Raw genomic sequence first — 25,475 nt, forward strand, 5'->3', positions numbered from 1 at the left:
AGCTTTGATCATTCTAAAAAAAAGAGAGTATGACCCCCTTTCAATTTTCATTAGGAGCCTTATTTATCTTGGCAAGATATGTAGCTTGGAACATCTTATGATAACACCTTATAAGGATAACTAATCTCTGGACTGATCAACGTGAGTTTTTTAGTACAGGGTCTACAAAAAATGTATTGCAACTCTTGCTTCTGTACACAAACAGCTTCAGGACTAACATGCTGTGCTAGGAACTGCCATACAATATACAGGGCATCACAGTGACCACCATACTATACAATACAGAATACACAAAGTAAAGTATTCCAGTGACCAACATACAAATACAGAGGGCTTTTTAGTGACCACCATGCAATACAGAGAGCATCCTAGTGACTGCCATAAACTACAAAATACCAGTTAATGCTATGTAATGAAATGTAGAAACTTTAAGATTTTGGGAGCCAGACTTAAAATGTTAAATATGTCTGATGCGTCCCTGCACTCTAGTCTGGTCTGCATGTTGGGAAGGTTAGGGGAATGACATCTCCTAGGCAGTGACATGCAGTCAGGGTATTCAGAGCCTCACCTGTTATGCTCCAGTGTACTCCAGAGTTTTGACTATAAAAAGTATTACAATAATTAGTTATTTACTGTGTAATTTATAATATAATCTTTGTATTATTTTTAGAGATGAGCGGGTTCGGTTTCTTTGAATCCGAACCCGCACGAACTTCACTTTTTTTTCCACGGGTCCGAGCGACTCGGATCTTCCCGCCTTGCTCGGTTAACCCGAGCGCGCCCGAACGTCATCATGACGCTGTCGGATTCTCGCGAGGCTCGGATTCTATCGCGAGACTCGGATTCTATATAAGGAGCCGCGCGTCGCCGCCATTTTCACTCGTGCATTGAGATTGATAGGGAGAGGACGTGTCTGGCGTCCTCTCCATTAGAATAGAGATAGATAGATTAGATAGAGAGAGATTGTGCAGAGTCGCAGACAGAGTTAGTTTACCACAGTCAGTGACCAGTGCAGTTGCTAGTTAACTTTTATTTAATATAATATATCCGTTCACTTCTCTCTGCTATATCCGTTCTCTGCCTGAAAAAAAAAACGATACACAGCACAGTCAGTCACACAGTGTGACTCAGTCTGTGTGCACTCAGCTCAGCCCAGTGTGCTGCACAGTCATCAATGTATAAATTAAAAGCTTATAATTAATTGTGGGGGAGACTGGGGAGCACTGCAGGTTGTTAGCAGGAGCCAGGAGTACAATTATATTAATTAACAGTGCACACTTTTGCTGCAGGAGTGGTGACCAGTGCCTGACCACCAGTATAGTATTGTTGTATACTACTAATATCTCTTTAAATATCAACCAGTCTATATTAGCAGCAGACACAGTACAGTGCGGTAGTTCACGGCTGTGGCTACCTCTGTGTCGGCACACGGCAGGCAGTCCGTCCGACCAGAATTGTATTATTTATTATTATATACCTACCACCTAACCGTGGTTTTTTTTTCATTCTTTATACCGTCATAGTGTCATCCTAATTGTTACGAGTATACTACTATCTCTTTATCAACCAGTGTACAGTGCGGTAGTTCACGGCTGTGGCTACCTCTGTGTCGGCACACGGCAGGCAGTCCGTCCGACCAGAATTGTATTATTTATTATTATATACCTACCACCTAACCGTGGTTTTTTTTTCATTCTTTATACCGTCATAGTGTCATCCTAATTGTTACGAGTATACTACTATCTCTTTATCAACCAGTGTACAGTGCGGTAGTTCACGGCTGTGGCTACCTCTGTGTCGGCACACGGCAGGCAGTCCGTCCGACCAGAATTGTATTATTTATTATTATATACCTACCACCTAACCGTGGTTTTTTTTTCATTCTTTATACCGTCATAGTGTCATCCTAATTGTTACGAGTATACTACTATCTCTTTATCAACCAGTGTACAGTGCGGTAGTTCACGGCTGTGGCTACCTCTGTGTCGGCACACGGCAGGCAGTCCGTCCGACCAGAATTGTATTATTTATTATTATATACCTACCACCTAACCGTGGTTTTTTTTTCATTCTTTATACCGTCATAGTGTCATCCTAATTGTTACGAGTATACTACTATCTCTTTATCAACCAGTGTACAGTGCGGTAGTTCACGGCTGTGGCTACCTCTGTGTCGGCACACGGCAGGCAGTCCGTCCGACCAGAATTGTATTATTTATTATTATATACCTACCACCTAACCGTGGTTTTTTTTTCATTCTTTATACCGTCATAGTGTCATCCTAATTGTTACGAGTATACTACTATCTCTTTATCAACCAGTGTACAGTGCGGTAGTTCACGGCTGTGGCTACCTCTGTGTCGGCAGTCGGCAGGCAGTCCGTCCATCCATAATTGTATTATTATTATAATATATACCACCTAACCGTGGTTTTTTTTTCATTCTTTATACCGTCATAGTGTCATACTAGTTGTTACGAGTATACTACTATCTCTTTATCAACCAGTGTACAGTGCGGTAGTTCACGGCTGTGGCTACCTCTGTGTCGGCAGTCGGCAGGCAGTCCGTCCATCCATAATTGTATTATTATTATAATATATACCACCTAACCGTGGTTTTTTTTTCATTCTTTATACCGTCGTCATAGTGTCATACTAGTTGTTACGAGTATACTACTATCTCTTTATCAACCAGTGTACAGTGCGGTAGTTCACGGCTGTGGCTACCTCTGTGTCGGCAGTCGGCAGGCAGTCCGTCCATCCATAATTGTATTATTATTATAATATATACCACCTAACCGTGGTTTTTTTTTCATTCTTTATACCGTCGTCATAGTGTCATACTAGTTGTTACGAGTATACTACTATCTCTTTATCAACCAGTGTACAGTGCGGTAGTTCACGGCTGTGGCTACCTCTGTGTCGGCAGTCGGCAGGCAGTCCGTCCATCCATAATTGTATTATTATTATAATATATACCACCTAACCGTGGTTTTTTTTCCATTCTTTATACCGTCGTCATAGTGTCATACTAGTTGTTACGAGTATACTACTATCTCTTTATCAACCAGTGTACAGTGCGGTAGTTCACGGCTGTGGCTACCTCTGTGTCGGCAGTCGGCAGGCAGTCCGTCCATCCATAATTGTATTATTATTATAATATATACCACCTAACCGTGGTTTTTTTATACCACCTAACCGTGGCAGTCCGTCCATAATTGTATACTAGTATCCAATCCATCCATCTCCATTGTTTACCTGAGGTGCCTTTTAGTTCTGCCTATAAAATATGGAGAACAAAAAAGTTGAGGTTCCAAAATTAGGGAAAGATCAAGATCCACTTCCACCTCGTGCTGAAGCTGCTGCCACTAGTCATGGCCGAGACGATGAAATGCCAGCAACGTCGTCTGCCAAGGCCGATGCCCAATGTCATAGTACAGAGCATGTCAAATCCAAAACACCAAATATCAGAAAAAAAAGGACTCCAAAACCTAAAATAAAATTGTCGGAGGAGAAGCGTAAACTTGCCAATATGCCATTTACCACACGGAGTGGCAAGGAACGGCTGAGGCCCTGGCCTATGTTCATGGCTAGTGGTTCAGCTTCACATGAGGATGGAAGCACTCAGCCTCTCGCTAGAAAACTGAAAAGACTCAAGCTGGCAAAAGCACCGCAAAGAACTGTGCGTTCTTTGAAATCCCAAATCCACAAGGAGAGTCCAATTGTGTCGTTTGCGATGCTTGACCTTCCCAACACTGGACGTGAAGAGCATGCGCCTTCCACTATTTGCATGCCCCCTGCAAGTGCTGGAAGGAGCACCCGCAGTCCAGTTCCTGATAGTCAGATTGAAGATGTCAGTGTTGAAGTACACCAGGATGAGGAGGATATGGGTGTTGCTGGCGCTGGGGAGGAAATTGACCAGGAGGATTCTGATGGTGAGGTGGTTTGTTTAAGTCAGGCACCCGGGGAGACACCTGTTGTCCGTGGGAGGAATATGGCCGTTGACATGCCAGGTGAAAATACCAAAAAAATCAGCTCTTCGGTGTGGAGGTATTTCACCAGAAATGCGGACAACAGGTGTCAAGCCGTGTGTTCCCTTTGTCAAGCTGTAATAAGTAGGGGTAAGGACGTTAACCACCTCGGAACATCCTCCCTTATACGTCACCTGCAGCGCATTCATAATAAGTCAGTGACAAGTTCAAAAACTTTGGGTGACAGCGGAAGCAGTCCACTGACCAGTAAATCCCTTCCTCTTGTAACCAAGCTCACGCAAACCACCCCACCAACTCCCTCAGTGTCAATTTCCTCCTTCCCCAGGAATGCCAATAGTCCTGCAGGCCATGTCACTGGCAAGTCTGACGAGTCCTTTCCTGCCTGGGATTCCTCCGATGCATCCTTGCGTGTAACGCCTACTGCTGCTGGCGCTGCTGTTGTTGCCGCTGGGAGTCGATGGTCATCCCAGAGGGGAAGTCGTAAGCCCACTTGTACTACTTCCAGTAAGCAATTGACTGTTCAACAGTCCTTTGCGAGGAAGATGAAATATCACAGCAGTCATCCTACTGCAAAGCGGATAACTGAGTCCTTGACAACTATGTTGGTGTTAGACGTGCGTCCGGTATCCGCCGTTAGTTCACAGGGAACTAGACAATTTATTGAGGCAGTGTGCCCCCGTTACCAAATACCATCTAGGTTCCACTTCTCTAGGCAGGCGATACCGAGAATGTACACGGACGTCAGAAAAAGACTCACCAGTGTCCTAAAAAATGCAGTTGTACCCAATGTCCACTTAACCACGGACATGTGGACAAGTGGAGCAGGGCAGGGTCAGGACTATATGACTGTGACAGCTCACTGGGTAGATGTATGGACTCCCGCCGCAAGAACAGCAGCGGCGGCACCAGTAGCAGCATCTCGCAAACGCCAACTCTTTCCTAGGCAGGCTACGCTTTGTATCACCGCTTTCCAGAATACGCACACAGCTGAAAACCTCTTACGGCAACTGAGGAAGATCATCGCGGAATGGCTTACCCCAATTGGACTCTCCTGTGGATTTGTGGCATCGGACAACGCCAGCAATATTGTGTGTGCATTAAATATGGGCAAATTCCAGCACGTCCCATGTTTTGCACATACCTTGAATTTGGTGGTGCAGAATTTTTTAAAAAACGACAGGGGCGTGCAAGAGATGCTGTCGGTGGCCAGAAAAATTGCGGGACACTTTCGGCGTACAGGCACCACGTACAGAAGACTGGAGCACCACCAAAAACTACTGAACCTGCCCTGCCATCATCTGAAGCAAGAAGTGGTAACGAGGTGGAATTCAACCCTCTATATGCTTCAGAGGTTGGAGGAGCAGCAAAAGGCCATTCAAGCCTATACAATTGAGCACGATATAGGAGATGGAATGCACCTGTCTCAAGTGCAGTGGAGAATGATTTCAACGTTGTGCAAGGTTCTGATGCCCATTGAACTTGCCACACGTGAAGTCAGTTCAGACACTGCCAGCCTGAGTCAGGTCATTCCCCTCATCAGGCTTTTGCAGAAGAAGCTGGAGGCATTGAAGAAGGAGCTAACACGGAGCGATTCCGCTAGGCATGTGGGACTTGTGGATGCAGCCCTTAATTCGCTTAACAAGGATTCACGGGTGGTCAATCTGTTGAAATCAGAGCACTACATTTTGGCCACCGTGCTCGATCCTAGATTTAAAGCCTACCTTGGATCTCTCTTTCCGGCAGACACAGGTCTGCTGGGGTTGAAAGACCTGCTGGTGACAAAATTGTCAAGTCAAGCGGAACGCGACCTGTCAACATCTCCTCCTTCACATTCTCCCGCAACTGGGGGTGCGAGGAAAAGGCTCAGAATTCCGAGCCCACCCGCTGGCGGTGATGCAGGGCAGTCTGGAGCGACTGCTGATGCTGACATCTGGTCCGGACTGAAGGACCTGACAACGATTACGGACATGTCGTCTACTGTCACTGCATATGATTCTCCCCCCATTGAAAGAATGGTGGAGGATTATATGAGTGACCGCATCCAAGTAGGCACGTCAGACAGTCCGTACTTATACTGGCAGGAAAAAGAGGCAATTTGGAGGCCCTTGCACAAACTGGCTTTATTCTACCTAAGTTGCCCTCCCACAAGTGTGTACTCCGAAAGAGTGTTTAGTGCCGCCGCTCACCTTGTCAGCAATCGGCGTACGAGGTTACATCCAGAAAATGTGGAGAAGATGATGTTCATTAAAATGAATTATAATCAATTCCTCCGCGGAGACATTGACCAGCAGCAATTGCCTCCACAAAGTACACAGGGAGCTGAGATGGTGGATTCCAGTGGGGACGAATTGATAATCTGTGAGGAGGGGGATGTACACGGTGATATATCGGAGGGTGAAGATGAGGTGGACATCTTGCCTCTGTAGAGCCAGTTTGTGCAAGGAGAGATTAATTGCTTCTTTTTTGGGGGGGGGTCCAAACCAACCAGTCATATCAGTCACAGTCGTGTGGCAGACCCTGTCACTGAAATGATGGGTTGGTTAAAGTGTGCATGTCCTGTTTTGTTTATACAACATAAGGGTGGGTGGGAGGGCCCAAGGATAATTCCATCTTGCACCTCTTTTTTCTTTTCTTTTTCTTTGCATCATGTGCTGATTGGGGAGGGTTTTTTGGAAGGGACATCCTGCGTGACACTGCAGTGCCACTCCTAGATGGGCCCGGTGTTTGTGTCGGCCACTAGGGTCGCTAATCTTACTCACACAGCTACCTCATTGCGCCTCTTTTTTTCTTTGCGTCATGTGCTGTTTGGGGAGGGTTTTTTGGAAGGGACATCCTGCGTGACACTGCAGTGCCACTCCTAGATGTGCCCGGTGTTTGTGTCGGCCACTAGGGTCGCTAATCTTACTCACACAGTCAGCTACCTCATTGCGCCTCTTTTTTTCTTTGCGTCATGTGCTGTTTGGGGAGGGTTTTTTGGAAGGGCCATCCTGCGTGACACTGCAGTGCCACTCCTAGATGGGCCCGGTGTTTGTGTCGGCCACTAGGGTCGCTTATCTTACTCACACAGCGACCTCGGTGCAAATTTTAGGACTAAAAATAATATTGTGAGGTGTGATGTGTTCAGAATAGGCTGAAAATGAGTGTAAATTATGTTTTTTGAGGTTAATAATACTTTGGGATCAAAATTACCCCCAAATTCAATGATTTAAGCTGTTTTTTAGGGTTTTTTTAAAAAAACACCCGAATCCAAAACACACCCGAATCCGACAAAAAAAATTCGGTGAGGTTTTGCCAAAACGCGGTCGAACCCAAAACACGGCCGCGGAACCGAACCCAAAACCAAAACACAAAACCCGAAAAATTTCCGGCGCTCATCTCTAATTATTTTATATAATACTGTACAGTCATCTTTGTATTATTTTAATAATTTGTATAGTCATAGTTATATTATTCTAATAATTTTTATGGTTGTAAATCTGGCTGTGATACTAGCCAGCTCCTCTTCAGCCATTGACCTCACTGCACATCACTGCTCCTAGGGAAGTCAGTGGGGTAGTCATCATTGGGATGTTTTGCTTTTATCAGAAGGGAAATAACATAGCATAATAAGAATAATTTATTTATACAATTAATTTCTGATGGCAGCCCCGTCTACTGAATATTGGGAATAAGAAACTGTTTAAAGTATTTAGGACCCTAATTATGTACAGTGGGACTTTGAATGTTAACAAGCCAATCTTGAAGCAGATTCTGCATCTAACAAGCATCCAGTGAAGATAATGGACAATGGGTGTTACGTGGTAGGAACAAGCTGATTCTTTAACAAACAAGGGGCCAGACGTAATAGGGTGCGATTTTTGGGAACGTGCAATTTTTCCCGAAAAATCGCATGTTTCCCGAAAATCACAAATGTAATGTAGTGCAGAAACATGCGAATTTGTTGCTCATTTAGTTGCTTCCTCCCTGAAGTGTCTCTTGAACCTTGTCTACATTAGCGCTACACCTGGCCGCGGGATATGGGCCCTCATATTTGCGCAAATGTGTGCTAAGAACTTTAATTATACTCCATGTTAATTGTGAGGATTTATTTAAATTATTTTTACTATCAGTGTTCTTAGTGCTAGGAGTGTGCATCTGTTTCTCTCTTCCTACATCAGGACATCCTGACTCTGTAGATTATATTATTCTACTTTTGTTTAGATTTACCTTCTTATGTTGATTTTTCCTTGTACCAAAGTTTGTTTCTCGATGCCTACAGTTTTCTGTGCTCTGTATTCTTTGCTATTTGATTGCAAATTATTGTTTGCCAAGTAAAGTGGTGGGGGCTAGATCACTACCCCCCCCCCCCACCCATGTATTCAAATACTGCAGTAAGCCTTTTAGTGGACACTATAAACCCACACATTAGTGTACTATATGGTTGTTTGCCTCTGATTTTCCCATCCCATGCCCCTTCTTCCTTTCTTTCATGCATCCCCTCCCTCCCCTTGTGGAGGTGCTTATTCATATGTTCAACATTTCTAGGTAGTTATGTTGTTTAATGTATTTTACCCAGGGGCATCTTCAGAGAGGAGGAGGCCTGTGTACATTCCCATTCTGCCCCCTCCTCTCTAGCTGGCAGTGCTCTTGTTTCTGGACACTAGGTTCACTGGGGGACCCTGACGCTGTCCCAGAGTCCCAGAGTGATTTATGCAGCAATGATGCATTGACGCGGGACTCCAGAGGGTAAGTATTGAAGAAATGGAAGCAGAGTGTGCAGTGTGGACCCCCCGGACACACACGGCACCCATCATAAATACGCCAGTGATTTTACCAGTTCTGCTGAGGTGGCTTCTTCTCAGATTTCTTCCAGTACACTCAATAGTTAATATTGTAACTCAACACCAAAGTTTGTACTTATCTGGAAAAAAAATAGCTGAGTAGACTGCAGGTATTGTTGCATTTTACCTCATCCTCTCCTCCCTCATTTTTTGATTTACATTATACTCACTGTAATAGGTCCAATAGCCCTGATAAGGAGGTGTGGGTATTCTTATCCAACAACACTGTGAGTTTACCTAGGACACTATTATATTAGTTGACTATTGATGGTATTATATATTAGTTGGCCAGATCTACCAGATCTTGGCCAGATGTGACTGCTCAGATCTACCCAGATCTACCCAGCTTGTGGCCTAAAAGACTTTCCCTTCCAATAACCCTTCTCATCAGTACAGACAGATATTTTCCAAGTATGAAATATTTGATAACTGCCACTCCCTCCAACCCCTGACTATTTTTATTTCCAACACATCCACAGGTCTTTCTCCCAGGATAGATCTAGCCATTACCAATAAGTGGCCCATACAGCAGTTTAAGAAAGCAACAATTCATTCCATTTCATGGTCTGACCATGCTCTCCTCATACAGTTGGGCTGCAGTATAATTCTTGTCTTCCCTAGGTCCTGGAGATTAAACAATTATCTCTTGAGGATACATCCATACTACATTTTTTGTGTACATTGAAAGCTGTTTCTATTCAGGTGGCCTTGTGAATCATGGTGATCCATGGTGTGATATTGGAGATCCAGACTCAAATACTATACAATTAGAGCTCACAGCTCCTGAAGTTGGAAACCCTCTAAAAGGAATACCTGCATAATGTGTCTCAAACACTTTTTAAGAGAAGAGTTCCAGTCATATTCCCTTAAGGCCATCACCACAAGAACAATATTGGCAATCTATATCAAATATTGCATTGTATGGGAAATAGGGATTCTAGGCTTTTTGCTAGGAAGTTAAGAACTAGGAGCTCGATTAGAGATCTCTTCGAATCTAAGTACAATAGCCAATGTCATAGCTGCCTACTATGCTCTCCTCTCTAACATTAAAGACTATCTAATTGTGCCCCAGCCTACACAGGCTAGTACTGATGACTTTTTATTTGATCTATACTTACCTGAATTAGAGCCTTAGGTGAGGATGACCACCAAATCTCTCTGGTCTGTGGAGGAGGTGAAGTTTATAGTTGCTTCCCAGGAGTGGGTTTCAGGAATGGCTGATTCCAGTTCTAGTGGGAATGTTTGATGTTGGTTCCTTGTCCAGCTCTTTCTCCTAGGAGATGCTGAAAGTTTGGCTTCTTGCCATATCGAAAGGACCCCACTGTTGTACAAAATTACTGTCCTGTTGCATTATTCATTTCAGACATCAGACTTCACAAAGAGATGGTTGGGAATATGCTGAATCCCCTACTTCCTCAACTTGTTAACCCAGAGCAAGTGGACTTTGTTATGGGACAACAAGCTCCTACAACACCTGCCAGCCTTTCAGCATCATTAAGTTTAATGTCCATTCTGGGGATCCACTTCTCCTGCTCTCATTGGATGTGGAAAAGCCATTTCTTCAGCATCATTGGGGCTATATGTGTGTTGTGTTATGTTGGTTTGGTTTCTGTGGCCATATTTTAGATATCATGCTAACCCTGTAATTGTCACTTTCAGCTAAAAGTTCTGCCAATTTGGTTTTCTTCTCCAGCTTTTTCATCAACAATGATATGAGACAGGGGAGCCCCTATTAGCCTCTTATATTTGTCTTTGGAATATAACTTTGGCTGAAAAGATCAATCTTTCTGACTCCACTATTGGCACTGTAGTTTGTAGCAAACCTCATGAGATTGGTCTCTTTGTTGATTATATTTGCATCATTGCTGCTCAACCTGAGAACTTTCTCCTTGACATTCACTCTGTCTTGGATGCTTATTCCTCAGCTTCCTCAAATAAGCCGAACACAATAAAAACAGAGGTCTTCCCAATTAATGTCTCCTCTGATTCCCTCCATAGACTCCAAACCAGCTACAACTATGCTTGACAATAAAACATCCCTTAGCTACTTATGCATTTTCCCAACAGTCTGAAAAGAGTACTTCATTTATTGTAATTATCATCCATTATCACACAAATTGGTGGCTTTCACGAGAAACAAGTTGAGTAATAAAGTTTTGGTGATGGGTAGGATAGCAGCTCTCAAAATGATGTTCCTTACTAAGTTACTTTAACTATTTTTATCTATACTGAGACTATTACCTGTGTGGTTGAAAAAGGTTTATTCCATTTTTAAAACATGTGTGGAAGAGTGAAAGATTAAGGTTGACTTCTCTTTATCTGGTGCTGTCTATATCGGTAGGAGGTATAGTATTTTGCCAAACCTTAATAGATAACTAACTGGCCTATATTGGCAAAATATAAATCATAAAAATCGCATAATGAATTGCAAAATACAGAATTGTTTTCTAACTTGGGTATCAAGTCATGTGTGGGTCTCGGGGCTGACATGCATCCCTATGATGGATTTATAATGGCTCTTTAAACAATGCAGACTATTTCATGCCTCTACCTCTGAGTCTACACTATCTGCAAAACTGCATGGGACAAACTCTCGGATAACCTGAGACCTCTTCCTTTGCCCTCAGCTGATCTTCATATAACCAGTCTGGCTCCCTTCATTCCAAATCTGAATCTTTCCAATTGGTATTATTCTGTTGTGGCATTTGTACATTGAAAAACATTGTATTCTAATAATGTTCTCATGTCATTTACCCAATTGAGTAACATTTATCAACTGCCTCCTCAAGACTTTTATAAGTGCCTCCTGGATAGACACTGGATTCACCTATTGGTTCCTTCCCCTTGTGCTATTCCACTTCATTTTCTCAGATGCCTCAATTCCACCAAATACAAAGGGAACGTAAGATACTGATATAACCTGTTACTATTGGATAAGACCCCCAAGAAACTCCCAGTTCAGTGGAAGATGGATTTAAGTGTGTTTCTGAAGGGGGATAAATAAAGGAGGCTTTTTATTGCCAGTTCTAAAATAGCACTTCTACACCCTGCTCCATCTGGTACCTTGCTACCGTCTCTTCATATCACAGATATGTTCTTGGTCACACCCTCATGGCAGCAAGCGCAGCTATTGCTCAACTGTGGAAATGAAATTGGTCTCTTCTATGTCAATGGATTTTACAAAAGTACAGTATACTGTAGCTTCCAAATGGCAACATTAGGTTGTCTTAATTCCACATCTCCTTCATCTCCTATTATAAAGTGGTATAGTTGACATAAATACCTCCCTGATTTATTTAGCTTACTTGGTAGACAGTTTTATACCATCTTTTTGTTTAATGTCTCTCATGATGTTTGGTATGTCTATACCTTGCTATCCCTCTCTATGTGTATTTGGTGTATTACACACTGTATACATTATTTAATTGATTGTATGTATGTTGTGACTCCACCTGACATTAATTTGATGGCACTGTCGTGATTCCAGCCTTGATAAAGGATACCTTATAAGCAAAAAAGTTTGCAAACTCATTGCACATTGACTGGGAGAGGGTTGCATCCGGCTCCAGACATGCTAGGCTGCAAATCCCCTTCATGGTGCACAAATTGGGGTTCCCGATCACTCTCCGAAGAAAACGACACAAAAAAATGTAAAAACCTCATGTCAACCTTTTGTCATGTCGACCTTTCTCATGTCAGCCTAATGCTTGTGTCGACCTATTTTGGGTGTCACACCAAGTTACTGTTGACCAATAGTGCTCGACCTAGACACTGTCAACCTAAGTGTGGTCAACCCTATGAACCACACCCGCAACAACACATAGTTACCCCTCCTTGTGCCTCTGCTTAATTTCAGCTGCAGATGTCTCCGCTTACTTGTTCTCCCGTTGGTGATACACTCACCACTACGGGGAACTGCTGTCCAGCCGCGGGTATCTCCACGCACTCGTCCCTCCCGACAGTGGTATGTGGGCTGATGTCCATTCGCGGGTGTCTCTGGTCGCTCATTCCCGGAGGTGACGTGTTTAACTGCTGCGGGGGTTGATATCTAAATAGGGATGTTCTCCCAGCGGCAAGGTCTCTACAGGACGTAGCTGCAATGTTGTTCAGTAGATGGTGGTGGAGGAGGTCCGCTTTGGGAGCAAAGAGATCTGATCTGGTCAACGCGTTTTGTCCCACAATGCACTGGGACTTTTCAAGACTATAGTATTTAAAGTGCTTTGTTAATTGTTAGATTTGTTACAGCTGGCTATTTGTAAATTAGAAGCCTGGTCTAATGCATTTGTCTGCACATATAGTTGTTACACATATGTTGTTACACATAAAACAAATACAAATAAAAATAAACCAAATTAATTTAAATTAAATATTTACAGAAAACTGAATCCGCACATCTCTAGTTCACCTTGCTTAAATTTTCAAAAATCTTTTTGTGTATTTAAAGCTCAAGAACTGACCTCAAATTGTAGAACTTTAGAAACCACTTCAAAATAAATTCACACTACCACTCTAAGTTACTATCCTGAAAACCTATCATAAGCATTCAGATAGTAGTACCACCGCTGGCTATATGCTATACCAGAGTAGCTGTTGGTGGTATGGATGCTATTATCATGGTAATCATATACAGATGTGTCCTCATACACCTTTCCCTTTTGCTTAATTTGGCATGAAATGCTTAGCCACTAAGACGCTCCAACACGAGTATGTATCCACACTCATCACACCCGCGGCATGGCCACATGGGCACACGTGACATGTCATGCCACTGGTGTGACTTAATACACCGGGCTGCGACTAGCTGCAGCCTAATATATTTCATATGGTAGTGCATGCATGAGCACGCTTCATAGTACACAGGCACACTAGCAGCGCCAGTTTTACCGTGACTAGGACGCTTGGCAGCAAAGCTGAGCGTGGCTTCACCTGTAGAAGATAAAAGTAACATATCTTAAGAAAAATCACAAGGCATGGCTAAATTGTAGATTCAATTGCATGGCTAATGTGCCCATATGGCTTAATGTAAATGAGTAAAGATGTATGTGGACACATCTGTAGGTTCTCCTGCAACATCACAAGCAATTTAGTAATTTGGTATGAAATAAAATATTCACACATTAGACAGATTCTAAGTATTTTTTATTTTGCCACTTTATAAACACTCCCTGATAATCTATGAAATAGTGCACTAACTACAATTAAAGGGATGTATAATACAAATGTAAATAGGAGTTCTGTAACTGTAACCATTGAAAGCATGAAGCTTTGGATTGAGTGCTTTTAAGAGGTCACAGATCTATGATGCGACTACTAATATCCATAATAATTCACTGTAGTAGGTATGTTATCTCACTCTGGGGGTCATTCCGAGTTGTTTGCTCTGTATTTTTTCTCGCAACGGAGCGATTAGTCGCTAATGCGCATGCGCAATGTCCGCAGTGCGACTGCGCCAAGTAAATTTGCTATGCAGTTAGGTATTTTACTCACGGCATTACGAGGTTTTTTCTTCGTTCTGGTGATCGTAATGTGATTGACAGGAAGTGGGTGTTTCTGGGCGGAAACAGGCCGTTTTATGGGTGTGTGCGAAAAAACGCTACCGTTTCTGGGAAAAACGCGGGAGTGGCTGGAGAAACGGAGGAGTGTCTGGGCGAACGCTGGGTGTGTTTGTGACGTCAAACCAGGAACGACAAGCACTGAACTGATCGCAGATGCCGAGTAAGTGTGGAGCTACTCAGAAACTGCTAAGAGGTGTCTATTCGCTATTTTGCTAATCTTTCGTTCGCAATTTTGATAAGCTAAGATTCACTCCCAGTAGGCGGCGGCTTAGCGTGTGCAAAGCTGCTAAAAGCAGCTTGCGAGCGAACAACTCGGAATGACCCCCTCTATACAGAATATTTCCCAATGACCAATGAAATAATGACATCTGAACTCAACAATCATTAGCAATGACATCAGAACTCATTATAATACAGAAAATATTTACAGGAATCTTTACAGTATAGGTATTAGCATTAGAGCTGGATTAAGTTGGGGGGGAGGGGGGGAAAGGGGCACAGAGGGTGCCCCTAGATAGAGAACACTGTTGCACTGTGTGCAGTCCCGTTAATAGGGGTAGGCCGGATACTCTCAGGGGCCACAACCTGTGTGGAGCTGTCCCGTCCCAGCTCTAGTTGTGCTTCTGGGGACAAATCTACTTGCCTCTAGCCTCCAGCACCAGGCTGTCAGCAACTGGTGCCCACTGCTGCTGGTGGCAGAAGCTGGAGTCAAGCAGTATTGGTCACCGGATAGCAGTACCAGGAAGAAGATAGTCACTGCTGCCTGCACTGCCTGAGATGGGGCTCCGGAGTCCACCCAACTGCATGTAAGGCCTGCACTACGTCTGCCTGATGGAGGTGCAGGGGCATACAATGGGAACAGCAGACAGGTGCAGACAAGAAGGGGAGGGCTGGAGGAGTGTTTTAAGTGCCCTAGATCTCCCAAAAATGCAATCCGGCCTTGACTAAAATTACTTGTGTATGTACATATATTTACATATTTACATAATTGATTATTTAATGTAATATTACTATTACTAAAACTAATAAAAATTAGAGATGAGCGGGTTCGGTTCCTTGAGAACTGAACCCTACTGGACTTCACTACCCGAGCCCGGATCCAAGCCCTGCTCAGGTTTTCCCGCCTGACTTGGAAACCTGAACGAGGTAAAACGTCATCATCCCGCTGTAGGATTCTCGCAGGTTTTGGATTCCATTTTCACTCCGGCATTGGAAAGTGTAGCGAGAGGACGTATCTCCGTCCTCAGTGTCTGTGCGGGAGGGAAAGTGGGGTGGTGATTCCAGTGCTGTCTTGTGCTGCTCAGTTCAGTGTAGTCTCTTATGCTGCATCAGTCCAGTCACAGTGGTGGTGTCCTCTGCTGCCATATGCCCCAGTGTAGCTGTGTAGCTGTATAATTCCAGTGCAGTGATGCTGTGTTTTCCTGCATCATAACAGTGGTAGTGTCTTGTGCTGCATCGTTCCAGTCACAGTGGTGGTGTCCTCTGCTGCCATATGTCCAGTGCTGCTGTATAAGTCCAGTCCAGTTGTACTGTGTTGTGCTGCATCAGTCCAGTGGTGGTGTCATGTGCTGCATCAGTCCAGTCAGAGTGGTGGTGTACTATGCTGCCAAATGTACAGTGCTACTGTATAAGTCCAGTCCATTGCAGTGGTGCTGTGTTGTCCTGCATCAGTCCAGTGGTGGTGTCTCTGTGCTGCTGTATAAATCCAGGGTACTGGTGTATAAATCTAGTCCAGTGATACTGCCGTATAAGTCCAGTGATATTGCCGTATAAATTCAGTGATACTGCCGTATATGTCCAGTGGTACTGCCGTATAAATCCAGTGATACTGCCGTATATGTCCAGTGGTACTGCCGTATAAATCCAGTGGTACTGGCATATAAATCCAGTCCAGTGGTACTTCCGTATAAGTCCAGTCCATTGGTGCTGCCATATAAATTCAGTGGTGCTGTCCTGTGCTGTATATTATTTACTCCAAATAAAGAGGTTATTATTATTTAATCCAAATAATTTTTTGCAGGGTTTGCCCCGTGTGGTGTAGAGGTACGCTCTCCTTTGCTGCATTGTGTTATATATCTCCAGAAAAATAATGGAGAACAAAAATTTGGAGGATAAAATAGGGAAAGATCAAGAACCACTTCATTCTACTGCTACTGCTGCTGCTGCTGTTGTTGCTGCTGGGAGTCGATCTTCATCCCAGAGGGGAAGTCGGAAGACAACTTGTACTACTTCAACTAAGCAAATTGCTGTCCAACAGTCTTTTGCGAGGAAGATGAAATATGACAGCAGTCATCCTGTGGCAAAGCGGATAACTGAGGCCTTGACAGTTACGTTGGTGTTAGACGTGCATCCGGTATCTGCCATTAGTGCAGTGGGACTGCAGTGCTAACCCTAGATGGGCCAGGTGTTTGTGCCGCACACTTGTGTCACTTAGCTTAGCCATACAGCTACTTCATTGCAGCTCTTTTACTTCTTTGCATGATGTGCTGTTTGGGGACTATTTTTTGTAAGTGCCATCCTGCCTGCCACTGCAGTGCCACTCTTAGATGGGCCAGGTGTTTGTGCCGCACACTTGTGTCGTTTAGCTTAGTCATACAGCTACCTCATTGCACCTCTTTTACTTCTTTGCATGATGTGCTGTATGGGACCTAGTTATTTTTTAAGAGCCATCCTGTCTGCCACTGCAGTGCCACTCCTAGATGGGCCAGGTGTTTGTGCCGCACAGTTGTGTCGCTTAGCTTAGTCTTCCAGCTACCTTGGTGCACCTCTTTTTTTCTTTGCATCATGTGCTGTTTTGGGCCTAGTTTTTTTAAGTGCCATCCTGTCTGCCACTGCAGTGCCATTCCTGGATGAGCCAGGTGTTTGTGCCACACACTTGTGTTGCTTAGCTTAGTCATACAGCAACCTCATTGCACCTCTTTTACTTCTTTGCATGATGTGCTGTTTGGGGACTATTTTTTGTAAGTGCCATCCTATCTGCCACTGCAGTGCCACTCCTAGATCGACCAGCTGTCTATGCTGCACACTTGTGTCGCTTATCTTAGCCATACAGCTACTTCATTGCACCTCTTTTTCTTCTTTGCATGATGTGCTGTTTGGGGACTATTTTTTAAATCTGCCATCCTGTCTTCCACTGCAGTGCCACTCCTAGATGGGCCAGGTGTTTTTGCTGCACACTTGTGTCGCTTAGCTTAGTCATACAGCCACCTCGGTGCAACCTTTTGGCCTAAAAACAATATTGTAAAGTTTGAGGTGTTTAGAATAGACTGGAAATGAGTGGAAATTAATGTTATTAAGGTTTATAATACCGTAGGATTATGGTATTATAAACCTCAATAACATTCATTACCCCCACATTCTGTGATTTTAGCTGTTTTTATGTTATTTTTTTAAATCATCCAGATCCAAAACCATAACCAAAACATGAAAGGGTGGTTTTGATAAAACCACTCCAGATCCAAAACACGAGCATGGAACCAGAACCAAAACCAAAACACAAAAAGGGCCCGTCGCACATCTCTACTAAAAATACAGTAAACCAGTCACCTCTGAGATGTTGCAATTGACATTGAGTAATGAAATAGAATCCTACGATCTTGACTTGTACAATTGCATATCTAAACTCATTACTCATTTTATTCCCCTTTTAGGAACATTGTAGCTGCTCCTGTTGCATTTTTAAATGAAGGAAATTCCTATTTATAGTTTTTCCGCTTATCTGACTTGTTAAACCAGATGAAATGTGCTCCCAACGGACCTGTGTATGCATTGCTTGACGCAAGTCTATCTAACAATGAGCTAAGCATAATTGTACTCAGGAAATTTCTCCAGGCACAAGAACACATGTACTGGGGCGGGAATCTGTCTTTTAACTGGGATAGCAAAGAAGCAGAGGGTTTTTACAGTCCATTAATAGCAGAACATGGAACATATTTTCAAATTACATGACTCAGAAGAAAGATGAAGCCAAGGGCTACTCAAAGATAAAATGATCTAAAACTCTCTCATATTTTATACATCTCAAAGTCTCTTACTAGTACTGTATATCATCTATTCTTCTGATTAGATAACTAGAAACAGATTGCAAAACTATAATCAATCAGCAGAATAATTTGCGCTTATATTAATAGTTAGTGTTTGGCAGCAAGTTTCATGATAAAATTGCAGTACATTTGTTTTTTAAATTACAAACATAAAACAGGAAAATTAAATTACAGTTAATATTTATGTAGCGCCTTGTACACTGATCATTGGTGTAGGCATTCCAATTCATATACTTACATTATATATCCCGCAAGGCTGCAAGACTGCTACTCTGTTAAACTGGGAGCATTAGGCTATTATATCATAGCCATGCGCCACACTCCCAGACCATTAATGAGATAGTGAAGCAGAAGCCAGCAGTTTCACAGGAAAATACTGTAGCTGTTGGCTGCTGCTCTTCCATATCAACAAGTAGCCTCAGTCAAGGAGACTTGAAGAAAAACACTTTCTGTTATTAATTCAGAATTTTTAGTGCCCCCTAAACCATGGTGTCCTTGTTAAAACATATATAAAACGTGTTGTTGTTGTTGTTGTTGTTGTTGTTGTTCAGACACTGTAAAAAATAACTCAGTTGGTGCCACCATTACTTACCATTAGTGCTGTGAGTCGATATAGATCAGTCAATAGAAGAGCAGGAGCAACAACCCAGTACTAGTGCTGTACCATTTTTACACCCTATGCAAATGGGGGGATGAGCAGTACAAGTAAAGATGGTGATTATGACATGAGGCAAATTGAGGATGGTAGTGTGGAAATTCAGAAGGATGAGGTTGAAATGTGTGTACTATCTGATGCTAATGAGAATGTTGATGATACTGATGATGAGGATTTTGTTTGTGTAAGTCAGTTAGTCCTGATTAAGAGAAAGATATTGTCATGCCTGGGCATAAGACTAAAATATCCACCTCTTGGTTGTGGAATTATTTATACCCAAATACTGCCAATATTTGTGAAGGCATCTGCTCCATTTACAAGGCCAAAGTTAGTAGAGGTACAGATGGAGCCATGCTAAGCATGGCTCTGTCTGTGCCTGGGCATGCCAGGTGAGGCAGACTGCCAGGAGCGAACAGGGTGCGCGTGCATTGTAGATGTGAATAGGAGCATCTCTGTGTACTCGGTGGCGCGCCTAGGCATGCCGCTCACCCCTTCCTGCGATGCAACCATGCTCAACAACCTCATCATCAACCTCCTCTTGGTTGGGGGAAGTCCTTACAAAAAAAATGTTTTGGGGGGCCCAAATAAACCAAGCACTTCAGCCACAAAAGTGGCAGTCCCTGTCTTGGAAGTACTTGGTTTGTTAAACTGTGCTTGTCCTTTTTAATGTCCAAAAAGGAAAGCCCAAGGATAATTCCACCTTGTACCACTTTTCTTTTCATATTGGGCTTTATTTCTTTTGAAAATATACATTGTATGGGGTCATATAGTTTATTAAACTGCCACTGCTCTTTTGCTTCATTTAGCCAGACAGCCTTTGGCCTATTTTGGTGAACAATATTGTGAGCTGTGAGATGGTCAAAATTGACTGGAAATTAATGTTATTGGGGTTAATAATACTGTAGGAACAAAAACTGGCCCAAATTACATGATTTTGGCTGTTTTTAACACTTTAAAAAAATACAGATCTAAAACTAAAACTGGTGAAGGTTGTTTTGCAAAACCAAAACCAACACATGAAAATGAATGTAGATTCAAAACCAACACATGAGGGTCGAGGCACATCTCTAGATCTGGCAGCAGAGATGGCTACTGTTAGGGATGTATGCCTGACTGAGGCTGAGTTTGTTACCCTTTGTCACTGTTTGAGTTAGCCTAGCTGTTAAGTGATTAAGGGGTCTGTATACTAAGCCTTGTAGAGAAATAAAGTGGAGAGAGATAATGTAACAAACAACTAGCTCCTGTCATTTTTCAACACAACCTGTAACAAGGCAGTTGGGATCTGATTGGGTGGTACTTTATCTCTCTCCATAGTTTTGTACATAGAAACCCCAATTCCATGAGAGCTCTGGAATCCATTGTGAGCGGAAGGCCAGGGTATGATCTCAAGAGCGACTTTCAGGACAGAATGATACTGGCCTCACCCAAAGGGGGGCCAAACAGCATAAGAATGGGTGTTCGCTCTGACTGACAGCTAGACTAGCAAGAGTGCATGTTACTTATCAAGCATAATCAGAGATAGAGAGGAATGTATCAGATGTCAAGTGTGAGAAACTGGTAAAGCGGACAACATGTAAGAGGTAATAGACAACATGGGAGACCCAATATGCATCTTTTTCCAGTTAAATACTTTGTATTGCCAGCTTAATTATCTAAGGACGGTGTTGTAGTGTAAATTGTTGGAAATGTAAATAAAGATAGATCATTTGTTTTCAATACAAACAGTTAAACTTTATTATTTGACATATATGCATATGAGTTGCACAAACTTACTGTTACCAAACCTTTTTATGCAGGGGCTTCTGTTTGTTGAGTCACCCACAGGGACATAAGACAATGAAATTAGATAACAGGTGGAAAACCCACATGAATCTTAAAGGTAAGTTCTCATTAGAACTGCTTTTGCTACACCCACTAGGTGAGCTGGGAGCTTCATTTCTCTTACTATTTACAGACCATCTATTACCTGCCTCATGAGTACAAAGTATATTGATTCAATAGAAACAATGTTTCCTGATTATCGATCATGGAATACCTTACTGATATTATTGTTTCCTATTGGTATGAGAGCACTCTAATGGATGCTGGACAAAAAAATAGCTGCCACTTAATCATGAAAGCAGCAGATGCACTTAGACTGAAGCAGTGCAACCTGTAGTGATTGATTGAACAAGAAAAGTTCAAAGTTCAGAAATGTCCATCAGCACATTCAAAATTAGTTGCTGTGAGACAGGGTACTCGTCGTAATTTTGCTCATCTCCATTTACAACACGACATTGCTTTTTTCAGGTGTCAATTAATTAGCTCCGTAATATTAGGAGCTACAACTGTATATAGTGTTTCACCAAAATTGAAGTGGATTGCCACCTGGAAACTTGACGTGCCATTTCTAGGGTTTACCTTTTTTTAAAGAATTCTCCTGGTTTACTCTTTGAAAATCTGTAACATTTGATCGCTTGTTTTCCCACTACTTAGAATACATTCCAGTATTTGGGAAGCATAGAGTGGTTTTTATGGACTGAGCAACAGCTGACCCAATTCACCCAATTTGAAAAATGTCTAGCCACTGATAGAAATCATTTTTAAAAAATGTGACCATAAAGTAATGTGCTTTATTACAGTTTATTAAATTAAATTACTTGTTTGTGATAAACAAGCTCTTACCTACTAGTTAAATAACGAATAGATTGTCATATAAAAATAATGTTACCTAAATAAAATCATCACCCTGATACTCTAAGTTACTGGAATAACTCCTGATACCTGGCGTCGCCATGGGTTTATTGTTACAATTTGACAGATACTGTAGGTTAGGTACAGCCCATATCCGTAACTATGGAAATAAACAGTTTGCGTGTTTTCCATGGTTAAAGATGATGGCATGAAGGTCATTAGACATAACCTATCTTTTATATGGCAGCACTTGGGTGCTTCTCAATTTTCAATTTCAAGTACTAGGGGTGAGTACAGTTGGTTGTAGTACCCAGCCATTATCTGTAGTATAAATAAAGTATGCATGAGGGAGGCAATTATTTAAAAGAATGACAGTATTTGGGCCCCACAAGTATTATTTTTGGGGGGCACATACATTACAATGCATATAATAGATCCAAATAGAACTAAGTTGGGCAGCACAGTTGGTGTAGTGGTTGGCACTACTTCCTCACCACACTGACGGTTCCTATTCCCAGCTAATTGTGCAGGGGTTGTATATTCTCCCTATGCTCATGTGGGGAATGTCAGGGTACTCCGGTTTCTCCCACAATCCAAAAATATACTAAATAGAGAATATCGATATTAAAATATTGCAAGCTATAGTTTTTATGTGAAATTAGTGGCTTGTAAGTTATGTTTCCTTTAATGTGAGTTATGAGTCTGTCACACTTATTGTAATGTTAATTCAGACATAGGAAGTCCTTTTGGTTAAAGTCATGTCATTACATCAAAAGTATTGGAATTCAGAGCCAGCCCAGGGTTCATTAGAATGTTAATGAACTCCTGAGCAGGATGGCTGCGGTTCAGGGAGAGACAAATTACCTGACAGGACAGAGCCTCTGTGGTATATTCAATAACTGTCAGAAGCTGCCGTCTTGTCGGAAAGACGGGAGCTTCCGACAGTTTTAGGTCGGAAGGGGTTCCGACCTATTCAATAGTTGGGCCGTTTATTCCGACTTGTCGGAATGCTGTCGGAATGCACGCTAATCGGCGGCTTCAGCCGCCGATCAACGTGCATTGTCGGAAGCGGGGCCAAACCCGACAGGTGTTAGCCCCGTTTCCGACAATCTCAATCTGACTTTAAAAAAAGTCGGATTGAGATGAGGAGACTAGTGGTGCTGCGGCGGCGGGGGGAGCATTGATCGGCGGCCGGCGTCCTCCCATTCACGGCCGCCGCTCTCTGCTCCCCTGGCCGCTGCTGTCAGCGCATCCGCAGCCGCTGACAGCAGTGGCCTGACAGGACGGCCAAATCCGACAGTGGATTTGGCCGTCCATTGAATAGGGGTTGTTGGATCCATTCCAACAACTGCATGTCGGAATGGTTCCGAATCCTATTGAATATACCCCTATAGTCTCTGTTTTACAGCTAAGGTGAATTTGCAGGAGGGGTGTGATGTGCAAATTAATCAGGAGTACTGTTTCAGAGATATGAATGATCTGTTTTTAGCCAATCCCACCTCACACTGTATCATATTTACAGTCATGTTGTAGCTAAAATAGCAGATAGTAATATGGACATACCAGTGGCGTAACTAGAAATTTTTCTTCCCCAAGCCAAAAAATCTTTCGGCGCCCCCCCCCCCCCCCCCATACCCCCCATAATTGGCACTAGTAAAGGGACAAATATACGCGCGCCGCCAAACAGGGTGTGTGGCTTCGTTGATATGGGCGTGGCTTCACGTAAAGGGGCGTGGCATTGCAGGAAAAGACTACCTTATACCCCAGTTTTGCAACCTGCACACCCAGACGTTAGCCACCACAGGAAAGAAAAATAATCCTGATTCATGCCCCTTACATTATTTGTCATTTTTCCTCCTTATAGTAATAACCAGTATACATTATGCCACATACTGCAAAGGCCTTAGCCATTATGCCACACACAATAATGCACATGACACAATATGCACACACTGTAATGCCCCCGACACATTATGCCACACACCGTAATGCCTGTGACACATTATGACAGGAATCGCAATGCCCGTTATACATTATGCTACACACTGCAATGCCCGATACATGATAGCACATACAATGTCTGTGACACAGTATGACACACACCACAATGATCCTGAGACATTATACCACATACCACAATGCCCGTGATATAGTATACAACACACCGTAATGCCTGACACATTATGACACACACCGCAATGTCCGTGATACATTATGCCACACACCGTAATGCCCATTACACATTAAGTTCTACAGTAAGGCTTCTAATTACTTTTAAATTACCTGCTCGTTGCCAGGGGTTTCATGCTCTTGGTTCCATGCACGGTGCCAGGGGTTTTCATGCTCAGGGTGTCATGCTCGTTGCCAGAGGCTTCATGCACTGGGTGTCATGCTCGTTGCCAGCGGTTTCATACTCTTGGTTCCATGCACGGTGCCAGGGGTTTTCATGCTCAGGGTGTCATGCTCGTTGCCAGGGGTTTCATGCACTGGGTGTCATGCTCGTTGCCAGGGGTTTCATGCACTGGGTGTCATGCTTGTTGCCAGGGGTTTCATGCACTGGGTGTCATGCTCGTTGCTAGGGGGTAGTGCTTGTTGCTAGGGCCATGCTCCCAGTGCCACATATGCCCCCAGTGCCAGATATTCCCCCACAGTGCCAGGTATATGCCCCCAGTGCCAGACATTCCCCCACAGTGCCAGGTACATGCCCCCAGTGCCACATATACCCCCCCCAGTGCCACATATGCCCCCTCAGTGCCTGCTCCCCCCAGTGCCAAATATTCCCCCACAGTGCCACATATGCCCCCTCAGTGCCTGCTCCCCCCAGTGCCAGATATTCCCCCACAGTGCCAGGTATATGCCCCCAGTGCCAGATATTCCCCCACAGTGCCACATATGCCCTCAGTGCCTGCTCCCCCCAGTGCAAAATATTCCCCCACAGTGCCAGGTATATGACCCCAGTGCCAGATCTTCCCCCACAGTGCCAGGTATATGCCCCCAGTGCCAGATATTCCCCCACAGTGCCACATATGCCCCCTCAGTGCCTGCTCCCCCCAGTGCCAAATATTCCCCCACAGTGCCAGGTATATGCCCCCAGTGCCAGGTATATGCCCCAAGTGCCAGCTCTTCCCCCACAGTGCCAGGTATATTCCCCCAGTGCCAGATCTTCCCCCACAGTGCCAGGTATATGCCCCCAGTGCCAGATCTTCCCCCACAGTGCCAGGTATATGCCCCCAGTGCCAGATCTTCCCCCACAGTGCCAGGTATATGCCCCCAGTGCCAGGTATATGCCCCCAGTGCCAGATATTCCCCCACAGTGCCACATATGCCCCCTCAGTGCCTGCTCCCCACAGTGCCAGGTATATGCCCCCAGTGCCAGGTATATGCCCCCAGTGCCAGATCTTCCCCCACAGTGCCAGGTATATGCCCCCAGTGCCAGATCTTCCCCCACAGTGCCAGGTATATGCCCCCAGTGCCAGATCTTCCCCCACAGTGCCAGGTATATGCCCCCAGTGCCAGATCTTCCCCCACAGTGCCAGGTATATGCCCCCAGTGCCAGATCTTCCCCCACAGTGCCTGCTCCCCCCCCCCCCCCCCCCGCTCCTTTGTGTTGGAGGGACACGGAGCGCATAGCGCGCCTCTCCTGTGTCCCTCCTGGCTCTCCTGCCGGTCTAATAAAGGAAGGGCCGGTTCGTGAGCCAATCAGAGCTCACGAACGGCACTTCCTTTATTAGACAGGC

General features: G+C 43.8%; 1 protein-coding gene across 6 annotated transcripts in view; it reads left to right on the forward strand.

Annotated features, from left to right (window-relative positions):
• LOC134944978 (uncharacterized) overlaps nucleotides 1-25,475 on the forward strand; it is a 283,560-nt gene that overhangs the window by 28,464 nt on the left and 229,621 nt on the right. For all 6 annotated transcript variants that reach the window (XR_010182005.1, XR_010182004.1, XR_010182006.1 and 3 more), the window contains one exon: nucleotides 20,862-20,944. The gene's annotated coding sequence lies outside the window, so the exon portion shown is untranslated. The remainder of the gene's footprint in view (nucleotides 1-20,861; nucleotides 20,945-25,475) is intronic.

Source organism: Pseudophryne corroboree, chromosome 7 (assembly GCF_028390025.1).
Source record: "Pseudophryne corroboree isolate aPseCor3 chromosome 7, aPseCor3.hap2, whole genome shotgun sequence".
In the NCBI taxonomy this organism is placed as follows: Eukaryota; Metazoa; Chordata; class Amphibia; order Anura; family Myobatrachidae; genus Pseudophryne; species Pseudophryne corroboree.